The sequence below is a fragment of the Cnephaeus nilssonii genome, assembly GCF_951640355.1.
Source record: "Cnephaeus nilssonii genome assembly, chromosome: 4".
Lineage (NCBI taxonomy): Eukaryota > Metazoa > Chordata > Mammalia > Chiroptera > Vespertilionidae > Cnephaeus > Cnephaeus nilssonii.
Window position 1 is genome coordinate 84,186,223 of NC_137075.1, and position 26,993 is coordinate 84,213,215.

Consider the following 26,993-nt stretch of genomic DNA (forward strand, 5'->3'; position numbering starts at 1 on the left):
GAGGTGGGGGTGGGGCAGTGGGTTGGAGTGATTAACAGGAAAACTTATCCTATATAATAAAAGCCTAATATGCTAAGTATCCAGTCATCCAGTCATCTGTTCAACCAATCAAAGCATAATATGCTAATGATATGCTAAGGCCACTCAACCACTCGCTGTGACTGTGCACTGACCACCAGGGGGCAGACAGTCATCAATTCGACTGATCTCTATGACGTGCACTGACCACCAGGGGGCAGACGCTCCAACCGGTATGTTAGCTTGCTGCTGGGGTCCAGCCGATTGGAACTGAGATGGGCTGGACATGCCCTAAAACCCTCCCAAAGTCCTTCCCCCTGGACAGCCCCACCCCCGGTGGGCCCCCGTCAGGGTGGGCCAGCCGGACCCCACTTGTGCATGAATTCATGCACCAGACCTCTAGTATGCACACAGACAATAGAGGCCTGAGAGGGGCAGGTGTGGGGTAGAAGGGATCAATGGGGGGGGGGTGGGGTTTAGAAACAAAGGGGACATCTGTAATACTTTCAACAATAAAGAAAAAATTAAATGCAAAAAATATATGTATTTTAAAAATTCTATTTATTAACCTTTTGCACTCAGATGTCGAGTGTGACTCGACATGGTTAGCATTAGAATAAAGGAATCGAGAAAAAAGCAAGCGAGTGCAAAGGGTTAAAATGAATTTTTTTAAAAAGTATTTTACTTTTGTATCCAGTTACCTTATTTAACTATTTAAATAATAGCCTAACATTTATGGAGAACTAACAAAGGGCTAGACATTGTTCTAAGTATTTTATGTGTACTAGAGGCCCAGTGCATGAAATTTGTGCACGGGGGAGGCTGTGTCTCTCAGCCCAGCCTGGGCCTAAACGGGCAGTTGGACATCCCTCTCACAATCCAGGACTGCTGGCTCCCAACTGCTCGCCTGCCTGTCTGCCTAATTGCCCCTAACCACTTCTGCCTGCCAGCCTGATCATCCCCTAACCACTCCCCTGCCAGCCTGATCAACACCTAACTGCTCCCCTGCCAGCCCGATTGCCCCTAACTGCCCTCTCCTGCAGGCCTGGTTACCCCCAACTGCCCTCCCCTGCTGGCCCAATCACCCCTAACTTCCCTCCCTTACCAGCCTGGTCGCCCCTAACTGCCCTCCCCTGCCGGTCTGGTCGCCCCTAACTGCTCTCCCCTGCTGGCCTGGTTCCTCCCAACTGCTCTCACCTGCAGACCTGGTGAAGGCAGTTGGCCTGATCACTCCCAACTGCTCTCCCCTGCTGGCCTGGTCGCCCCCAACTCCCCTCCCTTGCAGGCCTGGTCCCTTCCAACTGCCCTCCCCTGCTGGCCTGATCACCCACAACTGCCCTCTCCTGCTGGCCATCTTGTGGTGGCCATCTTGTGTCCACATGGGGGCGGCTATCTTTGACCACACGGGGGGCCATCTTGTGTGTTGGAGTGATGGTCAATTTGCATATTACCTCTTTAATATATAGGATTAGCTCATTTAATTCTCATAATATCCCTATAAGGTAGACCAGTTATATCTAAGGTAGATATATCAGTTCTATAGATGAGAAAAGTGAAACAAAGTAGAATTTCTTAGATTGTTTTTCTAGGAAAACAATCATCTAATCTGAAAATAAAAATTTTACTATTTACCAATATTTATAATTTTTCATTTTATTTCCTTATATTGGCTAAAACTTATAAAACAATATTGAATAACAGAAAAAATAATAGGCATCTTTGTTTATAAAATATAAAAGGACTTAATGTGCAAGTACATTCCATTTGTGCAAGTATCTTCCATCCTTAAAGAAATCCTTACTCCAGCCCACAACCCTGTCAGTGATCTCAGGGTAATTCAGCAGTTCAGTAATGTCATCCAGATGTAAGACATTTCTATTCAACTGTCCCTGGCATGTTGACTTTTCCCCTCATGCTTGTAAGCTCCAGAGTTGGTAAGAGGTTTTAATGCAGGACTGACTATCTCTTCCATTTTGTTGAGGAAGAAAAACTTATCACAGACCTGAATTAAGTATCATGGGTGAATTAGGCCCCACAGAAGTTTCTGCCATTGTGGGCTTCTCTGGGCATCACTGACCTTGGACACTAGTTATAGTCTCTGAGGATCAGAGGTGAGGTCCAAATGGGGAAGAACAGGTTTCAATTATGATGAAGTGCACAAAGGAAGAAACTCCTGCCATTTGCAACAACATGGATAAACCTGGAGGCCAGGCTAAATGAAATAAGCCACACAGAGAAAGACAAATACTGTATCTTATATAGCAAAACTAAAAAAGTCAAACTCATAGGACCAGAGAATAGAATAGTGGTTGCCAGGGGGTGTGAGATGGGGGAAATGGGGAGATGTTGGTCAAGAGGTACTTTCAGTTGTAAGATTATAAGTTCTGGAAGTCTAATGCACAGAATGATGACCACAGTTAACAATATTGTATACTTAAAATTTGCTAAGAGAGTAGATATTAAGTGTTCTCACCACAAAAATATATATGTATATTAAGTCATCACATTGCACACCTTAAAAGAATAATGTCGTACAACCTAAATATATGCAAATTTTATTTGTCAATCATACCTCAGCAAAGCTGGCAAAAAAAAAAGAACACAGGGAGACACCCGGGAAAGGCTGAGGCTCTAAGGGGATTCCCCAGGGGAAAGGTTGAAGGAAACGAAGTGGACACAAAAACAATTAAAAGTCTGCCAGTGAACACGATGAGGGAGGGACACAAAAGAGACAAACGTATTCAACATCAGATTCCGAGTTACTGCAACTTAGTGATGGGAGGTAAAGCGGCCACGAAATCGCCTTCTCAAGTGAGTTGAGGGGGACGATTTGTTCCTTCATTCATTGATGACACAATTATTCACTGAAAGGCAACTACACATACATGCCAGTGTCCAGATGTGGATAATCAGCAGTGAACAAGACAAAGTTCCTGCTCTCGTTGTGCTTCTGTGTCCAAGGGAGATAATCAACAAGTAAACTTAGGTGTGTTTCTATAAAACTTAAGATGAGAATAAGTGACACAAAGAAAACTCAAGCCAGATGGAAGGCTGTGGTGGGCATGTTTTAGCAATCTAGACTGAATTCTCTGAGAAGGTCTCTCAGAAGAGGATGAGCAGCGACATCAGTGGAGTGAAGGAGTGAGCCATGTGCAGATGTGGGGGCGGAGGAGCAGTGGCCGGGTTGGAGGAATGAGAAGAGCCTAGAGAAGATAGGGGAGAGCAGAAGGAGACCAAGGAAAACCTGCCGAGGAGAAGCCAGGCAGCCTGGAGTCCCTGAGGCTTTTAGCTGGATTTCATCTTCTTTAAATACCTTCTATCTCAGATACTGTATCATTCTTCCTCTTGGTGTAAGTAGTCCTCTTCCTAATGAAGGGCTGTTTCCTTGGGTAGGTGGGTGGGGGGTGGACTCTGTTGCCCACCAGCAAGGTACTTTGTATACTGCATATTCGTTTGCCTATAGTTTAGAAGTAAACAGAGCTATAAATAACAAAGTCTGACCCTGGTCAGCTGGCTCAGTTGGAGCATCCTCCCATACACCAAAAGGTTGTGGGTTCGATTCCCCATCAGAGCACATACCTAGGTTGTGGGTTCGATGCCTTGTAGGGGCACACACAGGAGCAACCAATCAATCTTTCTCATGTCGATGTTTTTTTCTCTCTCTCTCTCCCTCGCCCCCTCTTTCTGAAAAGTCAATAAAAACATAGCCTGGGTGAGAATGAAAAAATAAAAATAACAAAATCTCAGTGGAGCACCAAGATTAACCTGCAAAGTTCTACATCGAGCCAGGAGCAGCAGGAAGCCAAACAGAACAGCTCCAAACACCCTGAGAAGTTATCACAAAACTTATGATCTTGATCTTCTCATATTGATTATTCTCTGCTTCACCAGTAAAAAAGGCACTTCTTGATGAAAAGAAGACAGCACTTGAAAGGTTTGCTCCTCTCAAGATGGTGAACAGTATGTACCAGCTGTTGTAACTGCATCTTCTTCTGTGTCACTGATTTTTAAAAAAGAGGGGGAAAAAGGACATTTATATAATTATGAAAGAAATATTGTTGGGAAATTAGACATTCAGAAAAGTATAAAGAAAAATTATCCAAATATCATCACCTGGAAGTAACTATTATTAAGGTTCTAATTTTAAATAATTACATGCTTAATATACTATATTCGGGTATAACTGGGGTCATTTTGTATCCTAATTTTAAATTAGCATTATTTAGTAATCACTTTCCCATTGACACTACCTTTTTTTTAAATATTTTTTTAAAATATATTTTATTGATTTTTTACAGAGAGGAAGAGAGAGGGATAGAGAGTTAGAAACATTGATGAGAGAGAAACATCGATCAGCTGCCTCTTGCACACCCCCTACTGGGGATGCGCCCGCAACCAAGGTACATGCCCTTGACCGGAATCGAACCTGGGACCCTTGAGACCGCAGGCCGATGCTCTATCCACTGAGCCAAACCGGTTTCGGTGACACTACCTTTTAATTCCACAAGCTGGGCTGTAGGCTCTATTGACACCAAGGGAAATAGTGCAGAGAGGGTATGGTTCGCGAAGGCCAAGCTTACCTCCCAGGTGGTTGCTTTCTGAGGTAAACTCCACCATGCTACAACCTTGGCAGCTTCTTGGCTCTCCTCTCCAGTTTATAAGAGGGTATCATACAAAGAGGGTAGGGGAGACTCAGAGATCTAAAAAGAGCAGATTATTTTATTTGGTGTGGAGCAGTTGATCAGACTTGTTTCAATGCATAACACATTGCTGAGGAACACACACATACACTCCCACACAAATGGTATTTAAAATTTTTTTGACTGCCCATATCATTGCACACACATCCTGACTTTTGCCCTAACAAGTGGGCCTTTCTAACTAGGGAAATTGGCTGATTCCTACACTTAAGAGATAAGGGGAGCTGTCTTCAGCAGATACTATCAGATTGTTCTCTGCCTGACTTAGAACTACAACTTCAGTTGCCTCCTTATGCTAGTATTTGGCCCAGCTCATCCTCTTGATGGTACTTGTAATGAGTTTAGCCTATGGAGGGTTTTAATTGGCTTTTGTATTCCTACAATTTTGGTGTCTTTGTTATTTCTTTCATTCTTATCATAGCCAAGTCTAAAGAAGCCAATCATAGACCAAGGCCACTACTTCAGCCCTAATCATAGCATATAGGTAACTTTATTGTTGTTCTTTCTTACTCACCAGAGCACAGTATCTATCATATGACCTTCCATATCACATGAGCTGCTTGTCCCACAGACATTTCTCCTTTTTTGGGCCATGGCCACTATAAGAGTGGAAGATAAAAAAATTTTTTAAAGCACTTAAAAAGTAGGAATAAAAAGGCTGAATACACATAAATTGTGACTGGCCTAAACCAATCATGGTGGATTTTAAACCCCCTTGCCAGATACTTTTCAGCTGTCTTGCAGTTAGGGATGGCCATGTGATCCAGTTCCTATATGGGCTAGGAGAAAATCTGTAAAATATTTCCTTCCAAATAAATGGAAAAGGTGTTTTTCCTTTGCCCCGCTTTTCTCACCTTTAAAAGTAATGTGAAGAGCTAATGCCTAGAGCTGTGTTAGCCATCTAGTGACTGGATGGTTGATGACATTTTTTAATATTCTTTTTTTTTTATTTTTTTATTGATTTCAGAGAGGAAGGGAGAGAGAGAAAGAAATAGAAACATCAATGATGAGAGAGAATCATTGACTGGCTGCCTCCTGCACGTCCCCTGCTGGGGGGATCGAGCCTGCAACCCGGGCATGTGCCCTTGGCAGGAATCGAACCTGGGATCCTTTAGTCCGCAGGCTGATGCTCTATCCACTGAACCAAGCCGGCTAGGGCTGTTGATGACATTTTTGAGTTGCCAATCATTTCTGGAACTGCCCACTTTGAATATATTTCTTAAGAAACAAGGACATTTTGCCTGGCCATTGTGGCTCAGTACTTGAGTGTTGACCCATGAAGCAAGAGGTCACTGGTTCGATTCCTGGTAAGGGAACATGCCAGATTGCGGGCTCAATCCCCAGTAGGGGGCGTGCCAATCAATGTTTCTATCTCTAACCCTCTCCCTTCCTCTCTCTCTAAAATCAATGAAAACATATATTAAAAAAAGAAACAAGAACATTTCTTATGGTTTAAGGCACCCTTTTTTGCAAGTAAACCTATCCTAATCGATACCTGCCCAGGGTGGCCAGTGAGTGAGTTTCAACTTTTCTGAAGGGCAGCCGCAATACTGTAGTAATGCAAAACTACAAACTGACAAATTCCATTTCAGGAGTTGACAAACTGGGTGAGCAAGACACATTGAATTTATCTTTCAACTGGTAGAAGCTGATCTCTCCAAAAGGTGGAGTTAGATCAAAGAGTAGGCAAAAAGGAACCAACCAGAATCTATATCCTACGATACCTTACATACAGAGAATGTGGCACACTCTTCAAACATTTTCTCTGTTAAATCTAAAACATGTTGGCATTAGTATTTATGTTTCCGTCAATGCCTAGTGGGGAAAGGTTAACCTATCCTATATAATAAAAGGCCAATATGCAAATCGACTGAAGAGCAGAACCACTGGTCGCTATGACACGCACTGACCACCAGAGGGCAGACACTCAATACAGGAGCTGTCCCCTGGTGGTCAGTGTGCTCCCACAGGGGGAGCGCTGCTCGGCCAGAAGCCGGGCTCATGGCTGGCTAGCACAGCAGCGTTGGTGGGAGCCTCTCCTGCCTCTGCGGCAGCACTAAGGATGTCCGACTGATGGCTTAAAGATGCGGCAGAACTAAGGATGTCCAACTGTTGGACATCCCCTGAGGGCTCCTGGACTGTGAGAGGATGCAGTCCAGGCTGAGGGACCCCCACCCCCTCTGAGTGCACGAATTTCGTGAACCAGGCCTCTAGTACAGTATAAGAACAGAGAGTTACATTCATGATTAGAGACTTCTCAAAGAACTTGGGACAGGCACTGAGGAAGAGCATGGAGTTTAGCCTGAGCATGCATCCATCTCAAAGTAGATGGTACAAATTGTGCATTTTCAGGATCAAAGGAAATTAAAGAAGTATCTCTTGATTTCATCTACTTTATAACTAAACATTTTAATTTCCATCTATTTTTAGTGAATGATGACTCATTTTACAAATTCATTCACTGACAGTTTTAAATGGTCATCTTCCTTACTGCACCTAACATACTTTTGGATCTATAAAAAATTGAATTATGTTATTTCTTCAGGAATATGGTGTTAGAAAATTCCTGAACTTTGAAGTCTGACCAGAAAGAATTCAAATTTTCTGCTCTTAACCATCTGTGACCTTGAACATATACTACTTTATTTCTTTGAGCCTCGTTTCATAAATGAGGATAATAATACAGCACAAATGGCTGTTGGGTGATTTAAGTAAAGAATGTAAAGTATAAGACATATTATAGATATTATAAGTAATAGTCTTTGTGTCAATTAAGTTCTAACTGGAAATAAATGGAACATTCAAATTAGGATATTTTAAGATTTTCTTTCTTATAAATGTATTATTTCCAAAGGTGGGCAAGACTTAAAACTACAACTAAAAAAATAAATAAAAAAAATCCCAAGGTAAACAAATAAACCTGATCTCCGAATTTAATTTATAAGAGTGTTTATAACATCACTGTTGTCTTAGGGAGTCTCAGAAAACAATCCAGATGTCAAGTATAGGCAACTGTTACATTCATACAGAAGAATACAATAAACCAGAAAAACAATATTGTAAAAGTAAATGTATTGACATCAAATATATTAGTAATACAGTGAAAAGAGCCGATTTTAAGATATTATGAGTAGACTCTCTTCTGCTAAAATTATATTTGTACATCCTATCTAATAAAAGGGTAATATGCAAATTGACCATCACTCCAACACACAAGATAGCCTCCCCCATGTGGTCAAAGATTGCTGCCCCCATGTGGACACAAGATGGCCGCCACAAGATGGCCAGTAGGGGAGGGCAGTTGGGAGGGACCAGGCCTGCAAGGGAGAACAGTTGGGGGGAACCAGGCCTATAGGGGAGGGAAGTTGGGGGGACCAGGCCTGAAGGGGAGGGCAGTTGGGGGGGACCAGGCCAGCAGGGGAAGGCAGTTGGGGGGGGGGCAGGCCAGCAGGGGAAGGTAGTTGAGGGGGACCAGGCCTGCAGGGGAGGGCAGTTGGGGGGGACCAGGCCTGCAGGGGAGGGCAGTTGGGGGGGGGACCAGGCCAGCAGGGGAGGGCAGTTGGGGGCAACCATGCCTGCAGGGGAGGGCCATTGGGGGTGACCAGGCCGGCAGGGGAGGGCAGTTAGGGGCAATCAGGCAGGCAGGCAGGCGAGCAATTGGGAGCCAGCAGTCCTGGATTGTGAGAGAGATGTGTGACTGCCCGTTTATGGGATCAGGCCTAAATGGGCAGTCGGTCATCCCTTGAGGGGTCCCAGATTAGAGACGGTGCAGGCTGGGCTAAGGTACACACACCCCCGTGCATGAATTTCATGCACCGGGCCTCTAGTTATATTTATGATCTAAATTTATATCTAGATATGATTATTTAAAGCCAGGCTTTAGGATTCTTTGGGAACCTTTTATAAATTGCCAACTTTTTTCCAGTCCTGACTTAGAGTTGATTTTACCTTTTTTTTTTGGGGGGGGGGGTGGGGGGGGAGGGGAGAGATGGGGCTTCTCAAGTGTGTTTGAATCAGAAATATGTCTGAGATGCTGTAACTTCTTTGGAGTGAGGTACATGGTGAAGGTGGGAAAATGTTGCTTGCTTGTGTGAATTTAGAGAGGACTACCTTGCAAGTGTTGCTTGTTCCTTTTTGGTTAATTATGTGCAGGGTATCTGGAGTCAGGAAACTGAAAACTGCAGAAAGGATGTGAGGCAGGATCTTCCCTTTAGAATAGAGACTATAAAAAGTAATTGAACTGACCACACTTTAGCTCAACATGGGCTGGATGATTGATGTCCCTGTGCAGAATTGCTTAGGGCAGAATAACCCAGAAAGCACAGCTGCTCTCTTGTTATGATCTGATCTGATTGTCTGGCTTAATCTATCTAATGGTGGAGGGATGGAGTTCTGTCTACAGCAAGGAACGCAAACTGAAGTGCTTACACTGTAGTAATAATTATAGTAGGAATCACTTATACATGCCAAAGAGTTTTCTAAGGGATTACTTGGATTATTACTTTAAATCCTCAAAAACCCCTCTGAAGAAGATAGTATTATTACTAACTCAATATTATACTAGTAAACTAAAGAAACCTATACACGAGAGGTTAAGTAACTTGTCCAAGGTTGCAGAGCCAGAAGTATCTAGGGGAAGAAGTTGGAAAATAAAACTTTACTAGTGAATGTTGGTAACTATTGATAGCCTTTGACCATTTCCTGAATTCAGAAAATAATTCGTATGTTTGCAAACAGGAATAAAGACAATAGAAAATATAAAAATCCATGGACTTTCAGAGATGAAAAAAAAACAAAAACCCACCACTACCTTACCACCCCAAAATGTAAAAATTAAGTGTAATAAAATCTTTCAGTAACAAAAGCTAATTATAACACAATTTTGAAGCAGAGGTCAAATTAAAGGTGTGCCCATTATAACTTTGTGAAAACCATTAGATGGATTAAGGACTTCGGGGCAAAAAGCCAATTAGGGTGTGGTACCCCAAAAATTGCTTATTCAGGTAAAACAACTTATGTATCTTCCCCAGTGATCTCTAATAGACCCAAGTTACTTGGTATTAAAGGGGTTGGGAATCCTACCTAATAATAGAGTAATATGCAAATTGACCGTACCTTCGCTACAACCACAAGCCACGCCCACCAGCCACGCCCACCAGGAAACCATTGCAGGGACTTTGGGGTGTGGCGGAGCCCAAGGCCGGGAAAGCCATGGGCGGAGGCTTTCCCGGCCTTGGGCACCAGCGGGGAGCCTGCATGGATCGCAGGCAACAACCAGGGGGTCGGCTCCTACGATCCGTAGCAGGGACGCTGGGTGCGGCCGAGCCCAAGGCCGGGAAAGCCTGGGGCAGAGGCTTTCCCGGCCTTGGGCACCAGCGGGGAGCCTGCATGGATCTCAGGCAACCACGGGGATTGGCTCCTACGATCCATAGCAGGGAGGCTGGGGTGCAGCAGAGCCAAGGCCGCCACCTGGGGCCAAGCCCCGACCCTGAAAGAAGGCAGAAGGCGGTGGCCACAGCCAAGGCCTGGGTCCCCGGTGCCGGCAGAAAACTGGTGCAGGCAGACAGGTGAATGAAGGTCTATTGCACGAATCTTCGTGCAAACGGGCTGCTAGTTATAATATATGTATGGAAGCTGCCGAGCTTTGCGCAGGGACGCGCTCCCCCGTAGGGAATTTGGCGCGCACGTGCGCGCGTGCGCCCGGGACAGAAGCAGCTTCGTGTCAGGGAAGTCTGTCAGTGCGCACGGAGGGCTCCCCTTCGGGGAATTTGGGGGAATTTGGCTCGCGGGTCACAGCTCCCCCTTCGGGGATTCTTAGAGCATGCACAGAGGGGCTTCCCTTTGGGGAATTTGGCGCGCAGGACGGACTCCGCCCCCCTTCCGGGACTCTGGGAGAATTCACGGAGCCAGCTCACCTTCAGGATTTTAAGAATGTGCGCTCTAGCCAGTTTGGCTCAGTAGAGAGAGCACACACAGGACGCAGCTCCACTTCAGGGAATTTGGCACGCCGGACACAGCTGCCTGGGATCTCTGACTCACAGCGCATTCACACTAAGAGCCAGCGACCCCAATTGTTGGTGCATGCACACACAAGGACCCTGATTCTCAACGAGAAACCGCACAAGGCAACAGAGTCTTTGAAACTCGAGTCTTGGTGCAGACACAGGGAAACTCTTGACTCCTGGCACATGCTAAGGATCTCATTTTCGGCACATACCAACAGTGTGGTGCAGACAGGGCCCCTGATTCTAAGTGTGCACACGAGACCACACGGAACACTGGGGACACTGATCCTGGGCAAGTCTGGTTCCCGCCAACCAAAGGCAGCCACACGTCCTAGTGTCAGATCACTTCAGTGAAACTAGGGTGGAGCGAAGTCCCCACAGCACACGGCCCAGGTCCACGCAAATGGAAGCTTGAGCTTTCTGGTAATAGCCAGAATGGGGAAACGAAATAACTCACAGAGGAAAGAAAATGTGGAGTCGCCAAGAAAGGAAATTAGTGAAACTGAAGCTTGCAACATGACCGAAAAGGAGTTCAGAGTAATGGTCATGGAATTTATACATCGGATGGATGAGAAAATCAACAACTTATGCAAGAATCAGGAAGAAATGAAAAGTGATATAGCTACAATAAAAAACACCATGGAAAGTTTCAACAGTAGACTACAAGAAGCAGAGGACCGAATTAGTGAGTTAGAAGATCAGGTACAGAAACAAGCTCAATCTGAACAGCAACTGGAGAAAAAAATTAAAAAGCAGGAGGAAAGCCTAAGGGAGCTTCGGGACAACATGAAATGAAGTAACATGCGTATAATAGGGCTGCCAGAAGGACAAGAAGAGCAGCAGGGATTAGAAAATCTATTTGAAGAAATAATGACAGAAAACTTCCCGGATATGGGAAAGATAAAAGTTACGCAAGTACAGAGAGTCCCAAGCAGGATCAACCCCAAAAGACCCACACCAAGACATGTCATAATTTCAATGGCAAATATAAATGATAAAGAGAGAATCCTAAAGGCGGCAAGAGAGAGACAGAGAGTTACCTACAAAGGAACACCCATCAGATTGTCAAATGATTACTCAACAGAAATACAACAAGCTAGAAGTGAATGGAAGGAGGTATTCAAAGTGTTGCAAAGCAAAGGACTGAATCCAAGAATACTATATCCAGCAAGACTAGAATATATGTATGTGAGAAAAGAGAAATATAACACCCTAAGGAAGTACATCTTATAAAAAACTATGGATATGGATCTGGCACATACAGCTGATTGGAATAAAATAGATAGGAAGTCTGTTGAGTTTTGGGTAGTTTTATTGCCAGAGGAAGTAGGGCAAGAAAAGCACTAAGAAAACCACGATCCAAAAGGAGGTTCTGTTGCCCTCTATTTCAGATGTGGTCAAGAAGGACAAAGGAAAAGGAAATTTTTTCCAGAAGGTAGAGTCAGGGCCACAAAGAACAATGAAACAAGAAATCCCTCAACTCTCTGTAGAGTAACTGAATCAAGGAACATTCCTCACCTCAAATATGGAGGGCTTTAGCAATATTTGCCCACCAAAATTTCAAAATTGCTATGGAGCAAATGCAAGATAGCCTTACAGAATCTAAGATTTACTTCTCACCCACATTGCATGCCAGTCTTCAGTTGGCTTTAGATATTCAATCTTGGACCAAGACCCAAGGAATTGCTTCAGGCTGAAACACCACATTACTGTAGCAGAGAGCAACTCAGAACAACAATGTGACTCAGAAGTAGCACATTTATTATACTAACTTTTAATTGCTAAAAAAGAAATCAATCAATCACATGGCCAAGCCTATTAATGTAGTTAGGTATTAATCGGGTTAGAAGTATAATACTTTAACAGGAGCAGGCCTAGAAGAGAGGGGCCTTATAAGGAGGAGCTATTAGGAAAGGTCAGTGAATATTTTTATAATAAAATAATCTACCATATCAAATGTAAAACTGATCCTAATAAGTGGAATTTGTATAAACTATCTAATTAGAAGTCAAAGATTGTCAGACTGGATTAAAAATAATCCAACTCTATGCTCTTTGTAAGTGCCTCACCCAAAACATTTGAACAGAGAAAGTCTAAAAGTCAAGGCATGAGGAAAATACTAAACAAGGAAATCCTGCGTAGCTATACTAATATCATACAAAATATGAGATTTTAAAGCAAAAGAGTATTTCTAGTGATAAAGATGAAACTTCAATTCATCAGGAAAATATAGCAGTTCCAAACTTATGCTCTTAATAACATAGTCTCATAATATATGAACAAATTCACCAACTTAAAGGAAGATTTTTTAACTTAATTTCCTCACAGTAAATTAAAAGGACCAAAAAATAAGGATATAAAAAAATCTATACAACACAACTAACAAGCTTAATGAAAAAGATAAGTATAGAACACCACACTCAACAGCAGCAGAATATACATTCTTTTCAAGCACAAAATATTTATGTTCATATTTTTTTTAGTTCATAAAACAAATCACAATAAATTTCAAGCAATTCATATCATATAGAACACTTACTTGACAATCATAAAATTAAGTTAATAATCAATAACAACAGACAAGTAGAAATATTGCCATGTATTTGGAAATTTTATTTGTGGGTTAAAAAATGTCATAATGAAAATCAGAAACTTCTTAGAGCTGAATGATAAAGTCATATTCAGTACTTGTGAGATACTGCTAAAGTCTTATTTTGAGGAAAATTATATATTCCTAAGTAAAGCACAAAAGAGGCTCAACATTAATGAGGTAAGCATTCCATCTTTAGACATTAGGGGGAAAATAGAATAAACTTTACAAAAGCAGAAAAGATGTAATCAAGTTTTTAAAGGGAGAAATAACATAATTACATGAGATATCTTGGGCCAAACACAATCATGGGCTGCATGTTTTAGACCAATCAGCATATCAACAGCATCTTTTATAGTCCATTCTCATAACTATACTTACCAAAAAAAGAAAGAAAGAAATTGTAAGGGAATGAGGGGAAACCACAGAAGCCAAGGGAAGAAGCAAGGCAAGAGTGGTTTCAGCTCGGTGTAGCCCAAGCATGTCAAACTCAAAGGCTAACACAGGCCAAATAAACAAGGTTTAAGTTTATGTGGGCCACAAAGAAACAAAAGCTTCAATTTTCATAGAAACGTCGGTTTATTTTGATAGAAACATGCTGAATACAAAGGGCTGAAATAAATGAGTAATCGTTAACATAAAATAATAGAACATTTTAATAAAAATTAATATTTTTTCTTGAACATTAACTTGCCAAATTAATAAGCATAACACAAATAAACCTATTTTTCTTGTTCTCCGAAAGCAAAATATTTCCTGTTGCGCACAAACAAGTCATTTAAAGACTAATGACTCGGCAATCGGCTGCTAAAATATTCGCTGCTAGTATTAGTGGAGAGAAATGGTGCACCTGCGTGTAAGGCGCATAAGGGAAATGAATGCAACACGATTATAGTAATCAGTCATTAGCGAACGTTGTAGTTCATTATTAATAAGTATGTATAACAGAATATTGTAAAAATTAAATTATGAAATTTTTATTAAAATGTTTCTTACATACCGTTATATTGCGGGGGGGGGGGGGGGGCGCAAAAATATTCGTTGTGGGCCACATGCAGCCCACGGGCCGCAAGTTTGACATGCTTGGTGTAGCCTGAGCCTGAAATCTCCAGGAGCTCTAATGCATATACTCACCACAGTCTTTGCACATTGCGACAAGGATGTGAGCTTTTATAACTCCGTATCGGGCATTAGGCAGTCACTGTTTACTGACTGTTACAGGGATGAGTGGTGCATAACTTCCAGACACCTCCTGGTGATGTTGCTCCAATCTACTAAGGGCAAGCCTCCAGAAAATGTTGCAGGTGTGAGCCATTAGCAGCATCGCGTGAGGCACCTGGAGAAGAGTGGGCACACAGAACCGATATGAGACCCAGAAGATCTAGACAGAGCACCAACTTTGTCTGCTCTGCTCCACCCCTTGTAACCACTCAGGTCCACTTGCTTTGCACATTAGGTTCACTCCATTCTTTTACAACTTCTCCAGGATTCTGGTTGATCACAATTTGAAAGAAGACAAAGACAATATGTAGATGATGAGTGTGGTTATGTTCCAACAAAAAGTTTGTAAAATAGCAGCAAGCCACGTTTGGCCTCTCAACCATAGTTTGCTAACCTCTGCTTTAACCTTCATACTGTATCTGGAAGGACAGTGCTCCATGTTTGTAGGATATCATCTCCAAGCTGTTGCTTCAGCTGTGTTTTGTAGAGGCCATTCCATTGCTCTATCAGGCTAGCAGCGTATGAATGATGTGGAATGTAGCAGCACCAGTGAATCACACAGGCATGTGCCCACTACTGAATCTTTTTTCATAAATTCAGTCCCTTGATCTGAAGTGACAGTATGTGGAAGATCCCACGTTAGTGAATCAGATGCTCTGTGAGCCCCTGAGTAGAGGTGCTGACCACTTTCAAAGCAGATATGAAAAGTAAATTCACACTTAGAAAACATGTCAATCTTATTCAAAATGAACTGCTATCCTTTCCAGGGTGCAAGTGGTCTTATATTATCAAGTGCCACTAAGTGGCTGGTTGATCTCAAGGATTCATGCATGATCAAAGGCTTAGTATCAGACTGTTGTTGGCAGGTATGGTGGCAGTGGTAGCAAGGTCAGCTTTGGTGAGGATGTCATGCTTTTTTGCCCATGTATAGCCTTTCTCTCTGCCATCATGGCTCCTCAATTCATGAGCCCATTAATCAACACTGTGGTAACCAGTGAGTGTGGCTGGTTGACATCTCCACTGCAACTCTCCTTCTGATGCTTTCCAGAGATCCCACAACATGTCTTAACCACCGATATTTCTAGGATCACCACAGGATCATCTAAGTAAGTATCTTCTAGTGAAGCAATTTCAATTGAAGAGGGGCAAGTCTCCTGAGAACCGTGAGAGTATGACCTGTTAGCAGCATCACTGGCAGCAGCTGGGGGGTGGGTATACCAAACTGGTAAAAAGGACCCCAGGAGATCTGGGTGGGGCACCAATAGTGTCTGCTACACTGACAAGCTGGGTTTGTCTCATGAATAGAGGATTGGATTAGAAAGCTAATCTAAAATTAATCTGAGTAACTCATCACATTAACATCTTAAAGGAGAAATATAAGATAATCACCTCAATAGATGGGGGAAATTTCAATCATTCCATGTCCACCATAATAACAATGTTATTAGCAAACTAGGATTAGAAGTAGGTGAGCCCTGGACAGTGTGGCTCAGTTGGTTGTCATCCCATGCACCAAAAGGTTGTGGGCTCAATCCTAGGTAGGGAATGTGCAGAAGGCAGCTGATCCATGTTTTGCGCTCACATCGATGTTTTTCTCTCTCTCCCTCCCCTCTCCTCTTAAAAAAATTCATTTAAAAAATTTTAAAGAGTAGGTGAAGGCAAACGCTATAGTGATATCTGATATGCATATACATAACAGGGGTTTTTGTTTTGTCTTGTTTTGGGGGAAACTTGGAACATTTCAGCAAGACAAGGTCCAATTCCTCCTTTTTCTCATAATCCAATGCAGAGATAAGCAGGGGCCAGAGCACTGTTGGATGGAGGTGTGGTTCTACAATGGGGGACAGGGAGATGTGTACTCTATAGGCTTGCTATAAGGCTTATAATTATTTACTAGAGGCCTGGTGCATGAAATTCATGCATGGTGGGGGGTCCCTCAGCCCGGCCTGCATCCTCTCACAATCCAGGACCCCTCGGGGGATGTCCGACTGCCATTTTAGGCCTGATCCCACAGGGATGCTTGGGGGATCGAGCCTAACTGGCAGTTGGACATCCCTCTCACAATCTGGAACCGCTGGCTCCTAACCGCTCGCCTGCCTGCCTGCCTGATCACCCCTAACCACTCACCTGCCTGCCTGATTACCCCTAACCACCTCTGCCTCTCCCCCCGCCACCGTGGCTTCATCCAGAAGGGCGTCCAGAAGGTCATTCGGCTGTCCAGTCTAATTAGCATATTACATTTTTATTATTATAGAAGAATAGGAATGGCCTTTAGTGTAGAAAGTATAGTTAGCAAACAATTAAATAGATGGCAGCAGTTCAGTAATTTGTTTGCCATGATCTCCTCCCTTTTGCTATCCTAACATCCATGCAAGCATCAGAGCAGCCTGTATGCAGGGAATAATCAGTCAGGACCTAGACACCAAGACAGCTAGGTTTAGAAACCAGTCAGTCAGATAATTATCATGAAACTTCAGCTGCTTTTATTGATCATTTTTTAAACAGCCTCATTAAGATATAATTTACATACCATAACATTAATCTATTATACACCATCAGTGTATAAATGAACTTTACTATAACTTATAGTTGTACAAACACCCATCCACAACCTAATTTTAGAACATTTCCATCACTTAAAAAGAAACCTCATGCTCATTAACAGCCATTTTCCATTCCCATCCCCAACTCTAGATAACACTAACCTATTTGCCTTTTTTGGACATTTAACATAAATAGAATAATACAATGTGTTCTTTTGTGGCTGGCTTTTTTTCACTGAGTAGAATAATGGTTTTGTAGTCATCCATGTTGTAGCATGTGTCAGTAATTCATTCTTTTTTACTGACAAATGGTATTCCCTTGTATGACTATACCATATTTTACTTATCTATTTACCAGGTGATAGACATTTAGGTTGTTTCCACTTTTTGTGTATTGTGAAAAATGCCACCATGATAATTTGTGTTCAAGTCTTTGTATGGTCATATGTTTTCATGTCTACTGATGATCTTAGGGAAATTCGATTCAGGCACCTTGAGGAAGAAGAAGAGTATCCAGTCCTGGAAAAGTTAGGCTCAGGCTTAATCCTCCAGCTGAACTGGGAAGAGGAAGTGTCCCCAGTCCCAACTGTTTCAGTGTCAGGCAACCAAAGGGCACCTCAGGATCACCATCAGTCAATGTAGAGTATCTACAAAAAGTCTATATACTTATTTTATGGTAAAACCTTCTTTTTCACAATCAGGAACAAGACATTTCTATACAGCATTGTACTGAAGGTTCTGGCCAGTTAAAGGCAAGAAAAAGAGTTAAAAGATGCAAGGCCTGGAAAGGAAGAATCAAAACTGTTATTATTTAGAGCCCTGACCAATGTGGCTCAGTTGGTTGAGCATCATCCTGTGCAGCAAAAGGCTGCCAGTTCGATTCCCAGTCAGGGCATATGCCTGGGTTGCAGCTCGACCCCAATAGGGGACATGCAGGAGGCAGCCAATCCATGTTTCTCATTCTCCCTCTCCCTTCCTCTCTCTCCCTAAAATCAATTTTTTTTAAGCTTTAAAAAAATATTATTTAGAGACACAGAGAAAAATCAAAGTAATTTATAGATAAATTATTGGAATGAGTTTGCAAACTCTCTGAAGTTTTGTAAACTGAATTTGGAAACAAAACCAAGATATACAAGTCAGTTTATTTTATATAACCCTCAAAACACAACTTTTTAAATGTAAAACCTAATTTAGGAAAAGATTACATTTACAATAGCATATAAAAATGAAGTAGCTAGAAATAAATCTAACCAAAAACATGCAAGCCCTTTCTGGGGAAAACAAGAAGACTTTCTTTAAGGACAATAAAGATGACTTTGACAAATGGGGAGTTATGCCATATTTATATATAGGTAGATTGAAGACTGCAAAAATATGTCAATAATCCTCAAATGCTCCTCCTGAATTGACTTATAGATTCAATTCAATCCCATTAAAAATGTAACAAGTTTTTGGTTGTTGTTTGCTTTGGTTTGTTTTTTTTTTGGTTAGTGGCTCAATAAGCTGTTTCTAAAATTTCTATGGAAGAGCAAAGGACCAAGAATAGTTAGGAAACTACTGAAGAAAAATAATCAAGTGCAAGTATTTTTCTAATAGATATCAAGGCTTATAACTAAGCCACATTCACAAGCCCAAATTGTACTTGTACAGAAAGAGACAAAAACAGACGAATAAATCAGTCAGAATAGAGAACTCTGAAAACAGACCACATGTACAGACAGCATAACTTACAAATTTTTGACTTTTCAATGGTGTGAAAGTAAAAACTAGCTGAGCCTAAACTATGATGTTCAGTGGGTTAGGTGTATTAATGCATTTTCGACTTGTGACAATTTCAACTTACATTGGGTTTATTAGGACATAATCCTATGGTAAATCAAGGAACGTCTGAATATGCAAATTTGACTTATGAGAGAGGCGATAATATGGATCAGTGAGTTAAGAACCTTTAAATAAATGGTGCTAGAAAAATTATTTATCCAAACAGTCAAATATAAAATTGGAATGCCAACCTGGCCAGTTTTACTCAGTGGTTAGAGCATTGGCCTGTGGATCGAAGGGTCTCAGTTTGATTCCCAGTCAAGGGCATATACCTCAGTTGCAGGCTCGATCCCCGCACCCCTGCCCCTCTATAACCCCCACCTCCAGGAGTTGGGGCACCTATGGGAGGCAACCAATCAATGCGTCTCTCTCACATCAATGTTTCTCTCTCCTCTTCCTCCCTCCCCTCCACTCTCTCTAAAAATCAATGGAAAAAATATACTTGGGTGAGGATTAACAACAACTAAGAAATTGGAATGTCAATTTTTACAGCCACTTTGGAAATCAATTTGCCACCATTAAATAAAATTAAAACTGAGGATATTGTATAATCCAGAAATTCCACTCTTGGCCAAACATGCTGGAGAAACTCTTGCACGTTTTCATCAGACCTTATGTGCTCTTGTTCATAGCAATATTACATGTAAGACCAAAAGATAGGGAAAAAATTCAAATCTCTACTGAAAGAAGAATCCATAAGTTACTTGTAATATATTAATACAATGGACATACAACATAGTAGAGAAAATGAATGCATTCACCTACATAAATGAACATGAATAAAACTTTTAAAAGTAGTATTGAAAAGAAAAAGTACCCAAATAGTATGCACAGTATGATTTCATCTATATTAGTTAATAAACATGCAAAACAAAACAATATATAATTTAGGAATACTTACATCCGTGATTAAAATGTAAAAATAAAATAAGGGGAGTGATAATCAAATAACCAAATATCCAGGGTAATTAATACCCTGATTAACTGGGGGATTATTTATGGAGGGTGAGGCATGAAATCAGGGAAAAGCACTTCAAATATATAGGTAATGTTCTATTTCTTAGGTTTGGTGATAGGTCTAGTATTTTTCAAAATTGCTACTTTTATACTTGAATCATAAAATATTCTTTTGTATACATTAAATATTTAATAAAAATCATTGCAGATACAGTGTAGGGATGGACCCTATTCAATCCAAAGATCTCAAAATCTGGTTTCAATGTATATATACACACACCAAGAAGGTATGAAAAGATGTATTACTCATATAATGAGAGCAGGGTGGCTCCAAACAAGCCCAAAAATGGCTTGAGAGAGCAGGAAAAGAAGGTTGGCTTGGGGTTTTTTGGTGACCAGGGAGGGTGACTCGAACAAAGGTTTCCGTGCATGGTTTAAACTTCCAGAGGCACAAAGAAAGATCACGCGGGCTTTCTTTATCGGTGTGCCCACATGTGGGACAAAGCGGGGAAAGGGAAAGGTGAGGCTTAAAAGATGCCAGTCAAACATCAAAAAATGGAGTCACACTCTTTATTACAAAAATATTTTAGACAAAAATGTATAGGGAACAAAAGAATATCTGCCATTTAAAATATATATATTTTTTTATTTCAGAAAGGAAGAGAGAGGGAGAGACAGAAACACCAATGATGAGAATCATTGATTGGCTGCCTCCTGCATGCCTCCTACTGGGGAGTGAGTCCGAAGCCCTGACATGTGCCCTGATCAGGAATCAAACCGTGACCTCCTGGTTCATAGTTCAACGCTCAACCACTGAGCCACTCTCCCTGGGCTATCTGCCATTTTAGAAATAACATGTCTGCAGAGAAAAGAATGTCACCTCTCCCTCTTAGAAATCACTTCTCCCATTCTTCTCCCCAGGAATACTCCACTAGAATAACTATGGTCAAACTGTTAACTTGGCAGAAATTTAAATTATTTACTATTCCACAGAAGAAACTGAATATCAAGAGGGATTATGACTATAGCATAATAAGTCACCTACCAAGTCCTGTGGAGTGAAAAGAGTAAGAATTACTCATGAATGAAATTATTTACCCTGGGATTATGCAGTAGAATAAATATCATGTGGGTCTCTGGTAGTACATTCTTTACCATCATGGGAGTGAAGAAGTTCTCTAACTTTACACCCACTCACTACAAATGAACACCAGGCCTGAAGTTTTCCCAGAAGAAAGTAATTCATTCTTACTGAAAAGAGACAGACAACGAATGACAAGTGTACATCAATTTTTGAGCCACCTACAGTAGAACTAAAGTTGAAGGAACAGATTGCTAAAATATTCTGCATTCATGAAGATTGGAATCGTGAGATGAGTAAAGAATGAGAAGAGAGAGTAAGTTCAAACTGGAAATATTTGAGGAACTTTTAGAAAGAGAAGTGTATACCCTGAAATTCTAAGCTGTTGGCACAAATGAAATGCAAATTCCTTTATCCGCGCCCCCCCCCCCCCAATCTTTAGTAGTCTTACACATACCCTTTTGAGTAGGTCTGGAAAAAATAAAAAGTCTGAGCTCAACATCTGATTTGATGTTTAATATCAGGTCAGCAAAATTATAATACTGTAAAAAAACGTATTATGTACCAAATGGTGTTCTAAGCTTTTTACATACACTAATGTATTTAAGTGTTGAGAAGGGTCAAAGTCATATTTGAGAAGTCAAGATCATGCATCAGATCATGCAAGATCAAGATCAAGCAAGGTCAAGATTAGCTGCTGAATAAGTTAAAATCCAAACTGAGCAAGAAGTGAGGGACATATTGAGATAAACAGTTCAGTACAGCAGCAGTGATCACAGTCATAGCAGAATGCAAACGTGGCTTTTAAATGGCCTTGGCATGTGCTGCAAGAATAAGGGCCTATTAAAACTCCTTCTTTCTAGGAAACACAACAGTCTTCTAGTTGCTTCTCCCCCCTTCCAGTGCTATCCTCTTCCTACCCATCCTCTATACTGTTGTCAAAATCATCTTAATAAAATGCAAGCTTGAGTTTTTCACATCTCTGCTTGATGCCTTTTAATCCTCCCAACCTCCCCAAAGTCAGCTCTAAACCTGTAAATATGGCATATCCTATCACTTGTTGTCAAGGTCCCAGCTGCCTCTTCAGCCTCATTTCCTAGCATTCTTTCTGTACCACCGTACTGAACTGTATCTGTTCTCCAAAACATGCTCTCTTCTCTCACACCTCTCGCTGGCATACATGTTGATACCTGTGCTGCTAATGTCCTTCCCTATTTCAGGCAGCTGGGACAATCCAATTCATGCTTCCAGACTCAGCTTCACAATCACTTCCTCTGGGACTCCTCATGCTTTTTTTTTTTTTTTTTTTTTTAAGAAACACAGTTTCTTTTTTTAATTGAGAAGAAGGAAGAGAGATAGAAACATCAATTATGAGAGAGAATCATTAATCATCCTGCATGCCCCCTACTGAGGATCAAGCCCTGATAGAGAATCAAACCATGACTTCCTGGTTCATAGGTTGAGCAACCCCGGCCAGACCTCCTCATTCTTTTACACTTTAAGCCTGCTGAGCCTTGGTTGTGCTTCATTAGTGATTTGAAAATATTTGCATTAGAACACTTACTGCATTCCACTGCTTTTTAATTCTTAAAATATTATGATATATAAAATACAAACAAAAAAGTGTATGTCAAAACTGTAAGTCTCAATGAATGATCACAAAGCAAACTCATGTAACCATCACCCAGAGCAAAAGTTGGCACACTTTTTCTGTAAAGGGCCAGATGTACATGTTTTAGGCTTTGCAGATATATGAACTGTCACTACTGCTTAATTGTTGTAGCAAAAGCAGTGACAAACAATAGTAAACAAAAGGATATGGATGTGTTTCAATAAGGGATTTTATTGACAAAAACTGAAGCAAGGCCAGATTTGGCCTGACCTAGTTCAATTCCCATATAACCCTTCATGAATGCCTATCTCCTACCTCTCCCAAAAGATAAACATGATTGTGACATATATAGTAATTGCTATTTTTCTTCATAATTTTACCATGAATCCCTAAACACAGTAGTTTATTTTTGATATTTCTATAAATGAGTTATATATTCTTTCATATTTGACTTTCTCACTCCCTATTACACTTGTGAAATTCATCTATGTTATTGCATATAGCTATAATTCTTTTATTTTCATTGTTGTGAAGTATTCCATTATATAAATATTTCTTCATTCTGCTGATAATGGATATTTGGGTGATTTTGGTTTTTTATTGCTATGAATTACTATTATGAGCTATGAACAATCTTATTATGTATCTTGATACACAGGCTCATATTTCAGTTTCCAAATTAATGGTACCAATTTATATTCCATTAGCCGTGTGTGAAAGTTGTAGTTGTTCCACATCCTTGCTGATTTCTGCTTTTTCTCCTTTTTAAATTTTAGCCATTCTGTCAGCTGTGTAGCGGTATCTCAATGTGGTGTTAATTTGCATTTCTTTCTCTGATTAATGAGGCTGAACTCTTTCCACATTTGTTTTGGCCATTTGAATATCCTCCTTTGTGAAACTTTGTCCTTTTACTTATTGATTTATAAGTTCATTTTACTTTCTGGACACAAGCCCTTTATTGATTGTATATGTGGCAAATATCTTCTCCCAATATAAAGTTTGTCTTTTCTCTTTATGTTACCTTTTGGTAAGCATCAGTTCTTCATTTTAACTGTACACTTATCAATATTTTCTTGTACGATGATTTTGTTACACCTAAGAATTATGTTTCTGCATTGAATAGATTATCTACTATTATCTAAAAACTACGGGCCCAGTGCATGAATTCATGCACCTTGAAAGGAACTGTGGGCCTCGAGGCTGCAATGGGCACAGGTGCAGGTTTTGCCCCATCCTTCTCAACCCTGCCCAGTCCTTCCCACTGCAGCCCCCACTACTCTGTCTGCCAGCAGCCCAGGTCCCGCCACCACTGCTCCCATGTGCTGAGGTCACTGGCCCCGCTCGCACTCACTGATTGCGCAGGGTGATTGGAGCTGGTGCCAGCAGTGGGTACGAGGAGGACCGGCGCCAGCAGTGGGTGCAAGCAGCAGCTGCCGGCCCCGATCACCCCTCAGGAGCAGGGGGAGGTAAAGAAGCCCTGAGGGGTGATCGGGGCCGGCAGCCGCTGCTCACACCCGCTGACCAAGCTGAGTGATGGGGGCTGGCGCGGGGTGCTGGCAGCGTGTGCAAGCGGGGTTGGCACCAGCAGCGGGTGGAGGGCCTGGCGGGACCGCAGTGCGCTGGAGCAAAGAATTTTCAGTTACCACTAGAGGCTCACCCCAATGACAGTGATGGGGGCCCCACCCTGGTCTGGCACCCCCGCTCACCTGCGCCACCATCCCACCACGGCCGATGCCCACCATGTTATGCGCTCTGCCATCTGCTGGGACACCCATCATGTTCCCCGCACACCCCCTGGTGGTCAGCGCACATCATAGCGACTGCTTGTTTGGTTGTTCTGCCGTTCGGTCTATTTGCATATTAGGATTTTATATATAGAGATTTTTTTTAACCTTTTACATGTGATATATAACTAATGGAATATTGATCTTATGTGGTGTGGGATAGAAGTCAAGATTTTATTTTTTTCCATGTGAATATTTTCTTTATCTCAACACTAGATACCTTAATTACTGTCTTGGGCAAATCTTGGTCCTTTGACTTTCCATCTAAAAAATACATATTAATGGACAGGACCCCCCCCAAAAAAAAAAAAAAAAAACATGAAGGAAAATGAGAAAGAGAGGCAAGTTAGCAAAAAAATAGAAGCACAGCGGATTTATGTAAGACAACAGAGTTTTTAAAAAGCAGGAAATCAGCATTGGTAGCATATACAGTCAGAGTGAATAAAAATGAGAAAGTACTGAATTTAGAAAGTGATAGGTCACTGATGATACCATTCAGGGAAACTTAGGGAATGAATGGGTAGAGAAGAAGCTCAAGCAGAAATTCATTATTGGGGGTGAGGGGAGAATGTTAATAGAAAGGAAAATGAGAAAACTATTAGTGTATACCTGGTACTGTAAAAACACTCTTCTGTGTGTTATTCCATAAAAAGTACTAATATTTATCAGAAGAAATAATCTACCTTGAAGATGTTACAGTAATTATGAAACATATATAAATAATACGATGTTCTATTCTAGTACTTTTGTTGGGGTAAGATCATTGAATTCAATACTTTTGTCTGCCTGACTCCAACTGTGCTCATAAGCCAGTTAGTATATTTGACAGGACATCAAAGATAAGGCTTATAACCCTTTCCCCAAACAGACTATTTTATGTTGAAAATGAAGTGACCATGTCCTTGGCCCCACTAGTATAACTGAACTTAATTTTGACTGAAAGGCCTACCTCCTGTTTCAAACCTTTATCCTAATTATGCTGTTATAAGGACTGCAAAAGCAAACAACTTGCCCCAAATCGCACAGCAAATAAAGGGAGCTGTCTGGATTCCAACTCGGTCTAACTGATTTCAAGGCCTAATCCTTCCAGTTACACCAGTGTTAACATGTGTTCCCTTGAGCAATGGGAACAGTCCCCATTCTCAGGGCGCTTAGTGAAGATCGGACAGGAACACAGGAAGAACATATGGACTCTCCTGGGAGCGGTAACGTACTAAGGGTCAGTACAAAGAGTTACAGAAGCAAAAAGGAGAACACAGCTATCACTTTGGGAGTCTCTACCGCTTAGCAGACATTGCGCTAAACCCTATAAATATCCTCACAACTATGTGAAATACGAATTAAGCCCATTTCATAAACTAGGAAACTGGTGCACGGAGATGCCCCAAATTGTACAATTATTAAGTAACTGCGTTTGGCCCCAGCCATCCTGAGAAGCTGCACGCTGTAAGAATTGGAAAATGCAGACTCTGTAATCGCCAGACTTGGGTTAAAATTTGGCTCTGCTGTTGTTGCGTTACCTTCTGCGAGTCTCTCGGCCTTAGGGAGGGCCGTCTAAAAACTCCCGGTCCATCCACCACCGGGGGTGCCAGGTTCCCAGGGTTCCGCCACCCGCGTTAGATTCCGCGCCATCCGCTCCCACCAGCGGAGCCCCGCCCCTTCCGGAGTCCCGCACGCACGCTGCTTCCTCCAGCCCGCTGGCTCTCACCTCTCCCGACACCGTCCCGACACCGGGACACCGTAGCCAAGAGTCTTGTTCTTAGGCCGGGCGCACTCTCCGATCCACTAGGTAGGACAACCTGCCCAACAGGCCCAGCGCGGGTGCCCCGATTTCTGCGGCTCAAGCTCCTTCGAGGACAAGGACTCAGCCTCTCAGCTCGCGGTCCTCTCTGGAGGGACCTCCGCCGGACGCGAGCTACCGATCCATTGTAACATACTCAGGCATCCACCCGGAAATGGCAGCACGAACTGTTTGGTTCCGGCACGCCGGCGTGTAATTGGAATTTCGAGATTTGAATTCCTAATCGCCTCTACCATCAAACTGATAGAGAAACTAGTACTTCCCGTGTTCCGGTTCTTGACTAACGTCTTCTGAAAACACTCCGTTAGCCACTTAATAAAACCAGCCAAGGAAAAAAAGTTATTGTAAAGCTAGCACTCTAGCCTCTGGCTATTTGTATGATGGGGAGTTTACAAGCTTAATTTTTATTTTTATTTTTAAGTGCTAGGAAAGGTTCGGTTGATTGGTAGCAAACAGCCTACTGTCTTGATATCATTGTATCGTTAATGCTAGTGCTTTTGCTGCCAATTAGTCTTTAATCTTTAGTCATTTATGAATATGTATTTCCCACTCATTCAACAACCATCCAACTCACCTTCTTGCAGGTCATCAGAAGGCTCGGGAAGACAGTGATGAAAAGATATATGATCCCTGCCCCAAAGAAGCCAGCAATCTGATGGGCACATGAATGAATGTGTGCCTAAAGCACATCGGTAGCTTAGAAAACAGACCCCCACAGGGGCGGCTGTCCAGGGTGAGTCAGAGAAAGCCTCACCTACCAAGTATTATTGAGATCACAATAGTATAGTGCGGGTGATGCAGAGTAACATTTCCCGCGGTAGCCCTCAAATCTTTCCATTTGTCTTCGCCTCTTTTGCCAC

At 41.8% G+C, this 26,993-nt stretch overlaps 1 long non-coding RNA gene across 3 annotated transcripts; it reads right to left on the reverse strand.

Moving 5' to 3' along the window:
• Positions 1-1,736: 1,736 nt before the first annotated feature.
• LOC307098145 lies at positions 1,737-26,211 on the reverse strand. 3 transcript variants are annotated; one of them, XR_013813407.1, is made up of 5 exons: positions 26,041-26,211; positions 14,448-14,649; positions 5,233-5,317; positions 4,599-4,718; positions 1,737-4,018 (listed from the first exon to the last, which is right to left on the reverse strand). It is a non-coding gene; the product is annotated as an uncharacterized lncRNA (long non-coding RNA). The 3 variants fall into 3 exon arrangements; XR_013813409.1 differs by lacking the exon at positions 26,041-26,211 and adding an exon at positions 25,853-25,965; XR_013813408.1 differs by lacking the exons at positions 5,233-5,317; positions 26,041-26,211 and adding an exon at positions 25,853-25,965.
• Between the last annotated feature and the right edge of the window lie 782 nt (positions 26,212-26,993).